At 46.5% G+C, this 12092-nt stretch overlaps 1 protein-coding gene across 1 annotated transcript in view; it reads left to right on the forward strand.

The window, feature by feature from the left end:
• Window positions 1–12092, forward strand: part of PRPF19 (pre-mRNA processing factor 19) — a 353360-nt gene that overhangs the window by 275313 nt on the left and 65955 nt on the right. The window lies entirely within an intron of this gene.

The raw sequence follows: 12092 nt of genomic DNA on the forward strand, positions 1-12092 counted from the left end.
AAACCAACCAGTTGGTCTTATCCTCTGACAGGGCAAGTCACGAGCAAGGATATACATAGCTTTGGGGGACAAGGTGACGGGAGCAAAGGGAGAGAAAACCCAGGAGAATTGGGTACCTGAGATAGCAGCTGCCAGGCAGCCGATGATGGCGAAGAGAAGCGGCATGTCTGGTCCCAGCTTAGTCACCTACACCGGCCGGAAAGAGGAACCATCCTGAAGACCACCAAGCTCCTTCCTTCCTCTCCTTGTTTTCCCTTCTTCCCCTCCTTCACTCTCTCTGCCTCTCTCTTCCTCTTTTTCTATATTTGCTCTCTCACTCTCTCTGCCTCAGTCTCTTTCTCATGCCTCTCGCTCTCTGGCTTGTGGTTTTGGTCTCCAGGAAGCTGAGTTGGTGACATACGGGAACCCCCAAGCCAGCACTGCGCAGCTGCCCCAGAGCTGCCCCAAGAGGTGGGGGCCGGGAGGGGTGCATGGGGAGAGAGACCCAGGGGAAAAGGAAATATCCAAGCAGAGGGCGACAGAAAGAGAAGGGGTCCGATCCTGCCTCAGGCGTTTGTTAAACGCTTCTTATGGGCCGCCAACAGCAGTAAATGTGACGATACTCCAGTCACTACCCCACTTTGGGCCTCAGTTTCCATTTCTGAAAAATAAAGGAGGATCCCAACTTCTCTCCCATCTGAACCCTTTTCTCCACTCCCAGGGGCACTGTCCCAGCTCAAGACCCACCCTCCATTCTGCTGCCTCCCAGGGGCACTGTCCCAGCTCAAGACCCATCCTCCATTCTGCTGCCGAGCCATCTTCTTAGATAGCAGGCCTGACCTTGTTACTCCTTGAGTCAAGAAATTCCCTTGGCAGAGCCTCTGTGATCTGGAATTGGAAGTCCTTTACAGCTTCTCCACTCTGCCTTCCTACCTGTTCTACATTAGTCCTCTTGATGCACTCTCCAGTCCAGTCAAACTGGTTTTCTTGCTGTTTCTCACACACACCACTCCATCTCCCACCTCTGTGCCTTCGCACTGGCTGTTCCCAGTGCCTGGAGTGCCTCACCTCTGCCTCTTAGAGTGTCTTGTTTACTTTGGTTCAAGTGCCATCTTCTTTTTTTTCCCTAAAGCAATTGGGGTTAAGTAACTTGCCCAAGGTTACATGGCCAGTTTTTTTGTGTGGGTGTTAAGTATCTGAGGCCGGAACCGATCCCAGGTCCTCCCGACTCTGGGGCCAGCGCTCTTACTCACTGTGCCACCTAGCCGCCCCATGCTCCATCTTCTACAAGGAGCCTTTCCTCACCCCATCCTCTAGCTTCTGGGAAGTGCCCTCGCTCCCCAACCTTTCTTGATTTTATTTTACATATATTCTGTAGAGACTTAAATATGTGCAGGTTATCTCCTTGGAACGTATCCTTCTCAAGGGAAGCAGGGATTGATTCCTTTTTGTCTCTGCATCCCTAGCATGCTGCCTTGCACACAGTACACAGTAGATGATTGGTTTATCCCCCTTCTTGTTCTTCATTTTCTGGCCACTGGAGCCGGGAGCTGACACAAGCTCCCCCTGACATGCATCATGAATGAAGGTTGAAGAAGGACAAGCACCCTGGGAAAGGCAGGGAATTCCCAAATTCTCTTGGTGGAGGCAGCAGTCATAGTCTGTGCCCTTTTTACCTCAAAGCATCTGAGAACACTCAAGGTTGGGCTTCCTTTTAGACTTGGTTTGTGCTCAGTCCACTTGGATGCAATGGCTGCTGAGAACCAGAAGGAGCACTTGTCGCCACACCTTTGAGTAGAGGTGAAATACCCCTAGTTAGGCAAGCCCCTCCCCCTGAAGAAGCAATTTCCCCTTCCTTTATTTCATACAAGCCAAGAGACTTGTCTTAAATGGGATTCAAAATCAACTCTCCATTAGGTGGACCACCTTGGAACATGTGTTGAAATATGGGAAGGAGGATGCAGTTAAAAGACAAAAAAGCCCTAACCTTCTATTCGGGGGACCTGGGTTCAAGTCTCAGCTCTGCTGCTTAGTTCCAGGGCAGTCCTGAACCAGTCCCTTCTCTACCCTGGTTTCCTTCACTGTTGCATGGGAGGGTTGGACTGCCTTTCTAAGGTCCCCTACTACTCTGGGATTTTGGAATTCTCTGGATGAGTGTTCCCCAAGCTGGTACCCCACCTAGGCTTCCCCCTAGGGCTCAACTTAGAGTGGGGTACAGCATGGCCTACAAGGAATCATGACTGTTGAGCTCCTGCATCTGGGGCTAGAAGGGACCTTGGGGGTCATCTAGTCCAAACCCTTTGTTGTACAGATAAGGAAACTGAGACCCAGGGAGGCAAGGCAGCAGTGAATCACTTTAGTACAGTAGAAAGAACACTGGGCTCTGGAACTAGAAGGTTTGAGTTCAAATCCCACTTAAAACAATGATTACCCGCTGCACGCTGGGCACCTCCAGCCTCCGGGTCTCGGTCTGAACATCTGTGAGACCAGACTGAGCTCTCAGCTCCCTGGACATTCCAATACATTCCAAAGCGTTTCAGAGACGCTCTCCTCCACTTATGACACAAGGACTCCTCCTTTCCCAAGGGCATCAAAGGAGGTCATAGAAAAGCCAGCTCATACTAAGCGCTCCGAGGGCTCAGGGAGATCATTCCTTTCTTCTGGTTGGTTCATTGATTCTTCCGACATGGCCTTAGCATCCAAGCCCTCAGCTGGCTTCCCATCTCTGACATTGGCAGGTGCTGCCCTCTGATGGACAAGAGCTCAAAACACAGGCTGAAGGGTACGTGTAGGGGGAGGAAGGATGAGGGTGCTGGGGAAGGAGTCAGGATACATCTACCCCAGGGGCTCCGGTTGGGGCACAATGACCAGCCAGGGACTCCCAATGCCTGGAACAAGACAAGAAATAGACCAACTTCTTTTTTCCTGTAACACCTCTCTGGGTCTCAGTTTCCTCATCTGCAAGATGGATACAATCATCTTTGCACTACATGCCTCATAGATGCCTAAGTATAAACCACTTCCTAAACCTTTAAGCAGTATAGACATGTGAATTATTAATATGGAAGACTCTTATCTCTTCAGAGATAAGGACAGTCTTATCTAACTTTTATATTTCCTTCAATTCCCAGTACAGTGCTCTGTAGGCAAGAAGCACACTTGTTAATTGAATTGAATTGTTATCAAAAAAGCTAAAACTTAAGTAGCATTTTAAGGTTTGCAAAGCATTTTATGTATATTTTCTCATTTGATCTGAACAACCACGTGAAGTAAGTGGTATTATCATCTCCATTTTAAGGAGAAAGACTTACCCAAGGGCACCTAGAAAGCAAGTGTGTAAGGCAGAATTTGAACCCAGACCTTCCTAATTCCCTGTCCAGCATTCTCTTCACTAAACCCTATTCCCCTATCCCTTGCTTCATGGTGGGGAGGGTCAGGTGGGGCAATATAGTTCAATGGGCAAAGTGCTAGATTGGTGTCAAAGGGCCTGGGTTCCAGTTCTCTCTCCACCACTCACTCTCTATTTGACTTTGGCCCTCACCTCTCTGTCTGTCATCTGTAAAATGAAGGCAGACCTTCCTGTTCCAAATCCTATAACCGATTGGGAATCAAATAAGATAAGGAACATAAAGTCCTTTGTTTAAACAGTATTTCATCCCCCCCATTACATATTAAGAAAAATTTTAGCATTCATTTTATAAGATTTTGAGTTCCTAATTTTTCTCCCTCCCCCTCCCCTCTTCTGAAAATTGTAGGCAGTTTGAGATAGTTTATACATGTGCTATCATATAAAACATATTTCCATATTTGTCACAATTGTGGAAGAAGAAATGAATGAAAAGGAAATAAAAGCATGAGAAAGAATAAAGTGACAAAAGCATGCTTCGATCTGCATTCTGAGTCCATCAGTTCTCATGATGCTATTGTTGCTGTTCTAGACCATTCCTGGGCTTCCCTTCTTCCCACACATCCTTTCCTGGTCCCTCCCCCTCCAGTCTGCCCATCATTCTCTCAGCTGGTCCACATTAGTTCAGTCCAATCCGGCTCCCCTGGATTCTAGCTGGCATCTCTCAAAGCATTTCCATATACTTTCCATATACTCGTTCAGTTCTCACAGGAGAGAGTCAGCTTCAAATTATTGTACATGCTTTGCAATTTGAAACAGCTTGGCCCAAAAAGAAAAAAATCACAGGATTACAGATTCTGAGAGCTGGAAGGCATATTAGGAGTCATTAAGTCCAATCTATATACAAAATGAATTCCCATCATAACACACCTGAGAAACAGCCACATAGACATTTTTGAAGAAATTCGGATGGGGGAAAAAACGCCATATCTTTCAGAAGCCATTCCACCGCTGGATAGCTCTCACTGTTAGCCATGTTGCTTCCCAAATCAAGCCTCTCTTGGCCTCTTGGCAGCTCCCAAATGTGGCCCCTTGTTCTACCCTCTAGGACCAAACAGAATAAGTCTGTGCTCCATGGGTCAGCTCCTCAAGTACTTTAAGGCAGCAATCAGATTCCTGCCAAATCTCTTCTATAGGCTAAACACGCCAATTCTTGAGGCTAAACACACCAGTTCTTGATCCTATTCTCATAGGACATGAATTTCAGTCCTTTCACCATCCTGGACATGCTGCTCTGGGACAGGTAAGTGGCCAAGTGGATAGGAAGACCTTCCTGGAAGGAAGACCTTCCTGGAAGGAAGACCTGAGTTCAAATTTGATCTCAGACTCGTACTAGCTGTGTGACCCTGGATACTGTTTGTCTTAGTTTTCTCATCTGTAAAATGGGGGTAATTGCCACGTACCTCACAGTATTGTTGTGAGAATCAAGAAAGAATAATAATTATAAAGTACTTAGAAATGTGCACAACACATAGCAAGCACTGTTTTATACATAAAAAAGTTAAGATTGATAATTATTATTCTCTACAAACCTTTGTACCCAGAACTGAACATAGTGTACCAAATGTATTCTGATAATGGCAACATTCAGTGGGGCTGTCAAAGGGGTATGCTGGTAAATATTTAACAACCAGCTCTTTGAAGGGAGGGAGATGCATGAAAAACAGCACACTTTGAAGTTTAATCAGTATTATTACCATTTTCTCCATCACTTTCTTACGTCTACAAATTAATAAAGCAAAAAAGCCCCACTTTGTAGCATGTGCTGATTTTGTGATATAAATACATTTAAATTTTAATAATCATCTTTGCTATGACTTCCCTATTCCCAGAAGTTGTGCCTCCCCCATTCAGCCCAAGATCAAATGGCCTTTCTGGCTCTCACATTTCATTGCTGATTCATCTGGGGCTCACAGGTCACTAAAACCCCCTAGATTTTTTCAGAACCACTATTGCCTAAGTAGGCCTCTCCCATCATGTATTTGTGAAGTTGACTTTCTCATGCCCAAATATAAGATTTTACGTTTATCCCCACTGAAGCTCATCTTATTCAATTCAGCCCCATGCTCTAGAGTCAAGACCCTTTGGGAGCCACTGTATTAGCTGCCCCTCTCACTTTTGTGGCATCTGCAAATATGAGGACATTCCATCTGTGCCTTTAGCCAAGTCATGATAAAAATGTGAGGCAGCAAAGGACCGAGAACAAGTCCCTAGGACTGGTTAGTTGTCTGTCCTTTGTTCTTGAGGAGGATCAAAATGACATCACTGTGTTAGAGTCGGGGTACAACTGTCCAACTATGACTGATCAGACCAAAACAGCTCAGAGGGTCGGGCACGAATAGTCCACGTGAACATTTGGAGAGACTAAATTTGTGTATCTCATGGGTTTGGTTTTTTTTTTTTTTTTTGAGCTACTGCAATTCTGATTTGCTCATAGAGCGCAACACCTTCTTTAATGTGGGCAGTCCTGTGCCGGTGTCTCCCATTTCACACAATGGATTCTAAAGTCCTTCTGAATTTTCCATCATTTTTGTCAAGCCGATATTGCTGTTTGTGGGTGTTCTAATGTAGCACTGTATACCAAATCTCTGAAAGTTGCCCACTCCTTTTCTGCTCCATTGTTGCCGACCGTGTATTGGCTCAACTTTCTCTCCAAGTTAGCAACAAACAGCTCACACTCTGAGAAGCACTCTAATCTGTGGGCCTTAAGTCTTTTGGTAGTTGTCTTGCCTTAAGACCACCACGTGTGCTGAGTGCAAACATTTAGCTTGGAGAGGATAAGTCTATGATCAGTCCAGAACTCTACATCACACGCTGCTTTTGGCACTCTCACATCCTGTCTCTTCTTTTTACAATGAAATAGTCTATCAAATGCCAATGTTTGTAGCAAGGGTGTATCCATGGGGATGGCTAGGTGGCACAGTGAATAGAGCACCGGCCCTGGAGTCAGGAGGACCTGAGTTCAAATCCGGCCTCAGACACAACACAAAACTAGCCGTGTGACGTTGGGCAAGTCACTTAACCCCAATTGCCCTCCAAAAAGAAAAAAAAAAGGGTGTATCCATGAAGTTTTGTTGCATTTAGGTAAATGGAAGATAGTGTTGGTGATGAGAAGGTCATGAGACGCACAGGTCTTCACTAGTAAGCAACTGTTGCTGTTTCTGATTCCTTTCCTCCTGAGGACTCCCTGCCATGTCTGATAAATCTGCGCATACTCCGGCGTCAAAGTTGCCCAGGATCATCAGCTCGTCCCCTTTCGGCACATTGATGATCCAGATCATCGTAAATTCTTTCTTTCACCTCATCAGGGTTGTCATGTAGAGAGCATAGCACTGATGATGGCGGTGTGGAGCTTTCTTGCAAGTGGCAATTGCATTGTCAGGATCCTGTCGTTCACTCTTTTTGGGGAGGCGTATGAGCTTGTTCGCTAGATTAGTTTTAATTGTAAAGCCTGCATCAGCTTCATGGTGGTTCCCATCACTGTGAACACTGCAGAAAAACAAACAAAACAAAATGAAACATGTGTTCACCTCCGACTCCGGCAAGCTGGCTTTCATTTTCCAGCCTTGTTTCACTCAGGGCTGCTGCTTGGATGTGATACCTGCTGAGTTTTCTCACTACAAGAACTGTTTGTCTTTCAGGTCTGCTGGATTTCGTATTGGCCATAAGCATGCACATATTCCACGTACTTATGGTAAGTGGAATTATCTTTGCAAAAGTTTTTGTACCCACCACAAGTGGGATCCCCACCTGCCACGGTAATCAGGTCAGGGTTGGGTAATTTTTAGGGCATCTTTTCTAGCCCCTTCCTCACACCAGGAGGTGAGAAGTGTGATCCTCACAAGGCTTCTCAGATACCCAGGGGGCTGCCGAATCCCACTGCTGCTTCCAGTGAGAAGACGAGCCTATGGCTTGGGCTGCCTGTGTGCAGGGGTGTGACGATAGCCCCATTTTATCTGCACCTGCCACTTCATCACTTACCTGTCACTACATGGCTTTGAGGTAGGAAAAAATCATAAAATGGCACGGGTGACGACTTTTGATGTATGCATAAATTGAATTTAAGTGAGGCAGTTACACAAAGTTGTCGGCATCAGAGTCCAGTGTCAAGACAAAAGTTAAGATGACTGGTGATGGCCCAGGATGCCGCTGATGACCTTGGCATCCTTGATCTCTGAGTGCTCCACAGCCTCTGGTTCAGCCACTTTCAAGCCCATTGTTCTCCTCCACCTATTCCTGGATGGGGGAATCTTCCCGTGCTTGGGGTAGACACCCCCCTAACTCACCTTTGCTTACTTTTAGCATGGTTTAGCCTGTCTGCCAAGATGGTTGCCCTGGAATGTGGCTTCTTGGAGCCACGGGTAAGAGCGGGTGAAGCAGATGGACACCAAAGGTGGGAAGCACCCTGCGCCCTGTCCCTAGGGTTCTCTTGCCATGTTGACCCTGAAGCATTAGCAGCCAGGCTTTGGAATGGACCATCCAGCCAGCTCTGGGTCTCTCTTCTCTGCTCCATATCCCTCCATCTTCTCGGCCTCGATAGCGTGAGATGCTTTTTCAGAAGCTTTGATAAAATTGAGGCAAACTGTGCCCCCAGCATTCTCCTCAAGGAGAACCTTCTCCACATACAAGCAAGCTCATTCCATCCCCCTGTCTCCAGCAGATCGTCTCCTCCATCACACCCACTCTCTCACGTAGCTTCAGTTCCTTTGTGTCTATTGACGACTTCCCTAAAGTCTCCCAAAGTGCCCATGTCTTCTCTGTTCTGGAAAGACCCCTCAGTAGATCCACCCAGCCTGGCTAGCTATTGTCCCATATCTCTCAGCCCCCATATCCGATCTGCTGCCATGACCTGTCCATTTCACCTTGGTGGCATCTCTCCAATATTCCCCCTTCTTTCCTCTGACATTGCTACCATCCCAGCCCAAGCCTTCATTGCCTCACCCCTGGAGTAGGGCGATAAGGACCCTGCTGGGGAATCTGCCTGCCCACCCTCCTTTTAGGCACCAGAGTGATTTTCCTAAAGTTCAGATCTGACTAACCATGCCCTCTCTTTCCCCGTTAACCTCCAGTGGCTCCCTGTTGCCTCTAGGATCATAGAAAATGCTCTGTTTGGTGTTCAAAGTCCTTCATAACCCGGAGCTCTCCTGCCTTTCCTCTTCTTACATCTTACTCCCACAGATCCTAAGATCCAGTGACACTGGTCTCCTGGCTCCACCTTCTGATTCTGGGCATTTTTCCTGGCCATCACCCAGACCTGGAAGACTTTCTCCTCCTCTCCACCTCCCTATTTCTTCGAGTCTTAGGTATGATCCCAAGAAGCCTCTCCCAATGCCCCCTCCTGATAGTGCCTTCTCTCATCCTGCATATATCATGTTTATACAGAGTCGTCTGCCTGTTGCTCACTCCCTACCCCACCCTAGACTGTGAGCAGAGACTGTCTCTGGACCCCCAGCGCTGTGCTGTACACAGTACACAGTAGGTGCTTAACACACGATAGCAAAGCAAAGACCTTTACAAATGTCATCTCAGTTGATCCTCACAGCTACCCTGGGAGGTAAGTGCTATGATTGTTATTCCCACTTTACAGATGAGGAAACTGAGGTAAGTGACCTGCCTAGGGTCTGAGGCTACATGACTCTAGACCCAGTGTTCTATCTACTTGACCACCTCGGGGACCATTGTGCTTGTTGAGTGACTGATTGACAGATTCATTCACTGGTTTTGTAAATCTGGACAAAGAGGTAATGAGGTCAGCGAGCATGACCTTCTCTTGATGAAGCCAGGCTCACTCTAGGTAACAATCACCACTTCCCTTTTTTAGACAATTACCAGTCATCTCTCAGATGAGCCAGTCTGGGTTTTCCGCAGGAATCAAAGTAAAGTTCATTGACCTATAATTTGCAGACTGTTCTCTTCCCTTTTTTGAAAATCAGGACATTTGCCTTTCTCTAAACTGTGTGTTTGTTGTGCTGACCTCATTGTTGTATGCCTGTGAAACTTGGACGGTTTCCATCTTCCATCTTGTACCCTTTCCATTTGAACCAGGTTAAGAAGATTCTGAAGACCAGCTGGCGAGATAAGGTGACACACACTGAGGTTCTTTCTCAAGCTGAACTGGCAAGCATTCAGACTCCACTGCAGAGAGCACACCTCCCATGGGATGGCCACAGGTTCGAATGCCGACATACATTAGCTAAAAGACTGTTCTATGGAGAACTCACACAAGGCTAGTGCTCCCAGAAGAAGTGACACAAGGACTCTCTCAAAGTCTCTCTGAAGAACTTTGGAGATGTGAGAGACGCTGGCACAGGACTTGCCCAGCACAGTGTGCCAGCATCAAAGAAGGCGCTGAATTGGAGTCACTCAAAAGATTGCAAGATGTGCACATTTAGAGACAGCTCCAGCCCAAATGTTCACACAGACTATTTGTGCCCGGCCTGTGGTGGAATATTCCAAGCTCATGTTGGTCTGATCAGTCAAGAATGGGACACACTGTACCTTGACCCCAACATAGTGATGCCATTTTGGTCCTCTTCAAGAAGGAAGGACAACAGCCTTCTTAATGTATAGTGCTCTCCCCAACCATCCCCCTTCCACCAAGCCTTCCTCTTTGGGTTAGGGCACACCCATGCGGAGCCAGGGGGTTTAGACCACCAAGGCTCTAAGATGCTGGAACATCCAATTTATTCGGGTCCCTGATTTCTCTTAGGTGTTGCCTAAAGTTGGGCATTTGTGTGTAGATGTTTGAGATGTTTTGCTGACTTGTTTCTGTGATTTTGTCTCTGGAGAATCTCTGGGTGTCTCAAATGCTATTCTTAATTTGCAGCAATGATCTAAGGCAGGGATTCTTAATTTGGGGTCTGTAAACTTGTTTTTAAGAAATATTTTGATAACTATTTCAACAGAATTGGCTTCCTTTGTAATCCCACGTATTTTAATTTTTGCATTTAAAAACTATTATTCTGCAATTCACCTCTCCTGCCCTCCCCTCCCCTCCACTCTCCTCCCGTTCCCTCCCCTGAGCTTCACCAGACAGACTGCCTAAGGGAACCATGACATGAAAAAGGCAAGAACACTTGCCTATGGTATGGAAAGTAGGTGGATGTACACAGACAGTCTTCTCCTACCCCCATCCCTTTTATTTTAAAGCCATTTTAATTAGATTCACAAAACACTAGTCAAACACATTCTGTCAGCCTTCCTTAGGTGTCCACCCTCTCTTCCCAAGATCATCTCAATGCTCATGCAAGGTCATAGCTGAGGTTAAGCTCCCCCGCTCTCTGCTGCTATCACTGCTGGGGATGTCCACAGAAGCGCAGTCAGACCTCCCAGGGCTCACAGCAATCACTATTCCGACCTTTCTTCTCATGCTTGATAGAACACATTGAGGCCTAGAGTCAGAAACCCGTGGTCCAGGTTATGGTGGTTATCTGCCTGCAGAGTGTGCAGATGGTCCCAGTGTGGGAACCTCTCTATGCAGGGCACTGAACCCATTAAATTTTAGTCAGTTTGTGTGTGTGATGTGTATGTATTGGGGGTATGTGTGTTTGAGTGTGTATGTATTTGGGGGGGGTGTATGTGTGTATGTATTTGGGGGTGTGTGTGAGTGTGTGTATGTATTTGGAGGGGTGTGAGTGTGTGTGTATGTATTGGGGGGTGAGTGTGTGTATGTATTTGGGGTGTGTGTGTACATATTTGGGGTGTGCATGTGAGTGTGTGTATGTATTTGGGGGTGTGTGTGTGTTCACATGGTGGGGGAGCAGAGGCAGAGAGTGTCAACAGCCAATTTTCATACAGTCCTTGGATCAGCCAGGCATTTGATTCAATTCAGTGCCTTCCTAAGATATTTCTCATTCCCTGGGAAAGAGATTGGGCGCTGTCTGTCTCTTCTCACCTTGGATGGGATTGAACTGATTGGTTTTTTTTTAAACCCATCCTCTATTTCGTGTCTGTCTGTGCTCGGAATATTGAGCAGGAAGCTGGCTCACAGCTGGTTGCTCTAATTAATTAGCTTGATTGTATTTAATACAGTTGCAGTTCGGGCCTCTTGAACTCGATTTACAAGCTCTGGGCAAACAGTCGGAGAGCTGGATGGTGCTTCATCGCTGAGAGCCCAGACCATCTTAACAAACTGTTCTCCCTCCATGCACAACACTCAGCGGGGAACAGATGGGCAGAATATGGTTGATTCATTCTGAGAATTCTAACTCAAGGACTGGACCACGTCTCTCATGCTGATGGGTCAGTCATTCAGTCAATAAACGTTTATTAAGTACCTACTAGAGCAGTTAGGTGATGAAATGGATAGAGGGCTGAGCCTGGAGTCAGGAGACTCATCTTCCTAGGTTCAAATCTAGCCTCAGACACTAGACTTACTAGTGGTATGACCCTGGGTAAGTCACTTAATCCTGTTTGCCTCAATTTCTTACCTATAAAATGAGCTGGAGAAGGAAATGGCAAACCACTCCAATATCTTTGCATAGAAAACCCCAAATGGGGTCATGAAGAATCAGATATGACTAAAACACAGCTGAACAAGAATAAGCACCTACTATTTGCCAGGCACTCAGTCCTGGTTCCTGCCCTCCCCATTCCTCCCCTTCCTTTCCCTTTCTCTTTCTCTTTCCCTTTCTTTCCCTTTCCCTTTCCCTTTCCCTTTCTCCTTTCCTTTCCTTTCCTTTCCTTTCCTTTCCTTTCCTTTCCTTTC

The sequence above is a fragment of the Petaurus breviceps genome, unplaced genomic scaffold (assembly GCF_028583685.1).
Source record: "Petaurus breviceps papuanus isolate PSGF00001 unplaced genomic scaffold, PetGlider_PUasm1.0 90397, whole genome shotgun sequence".
NCBI lineage: Eukaryota > Metazoa > Chordata > Mammalia > Diprotodontia > Petauridae > Petaurus > Petaurus breviceps.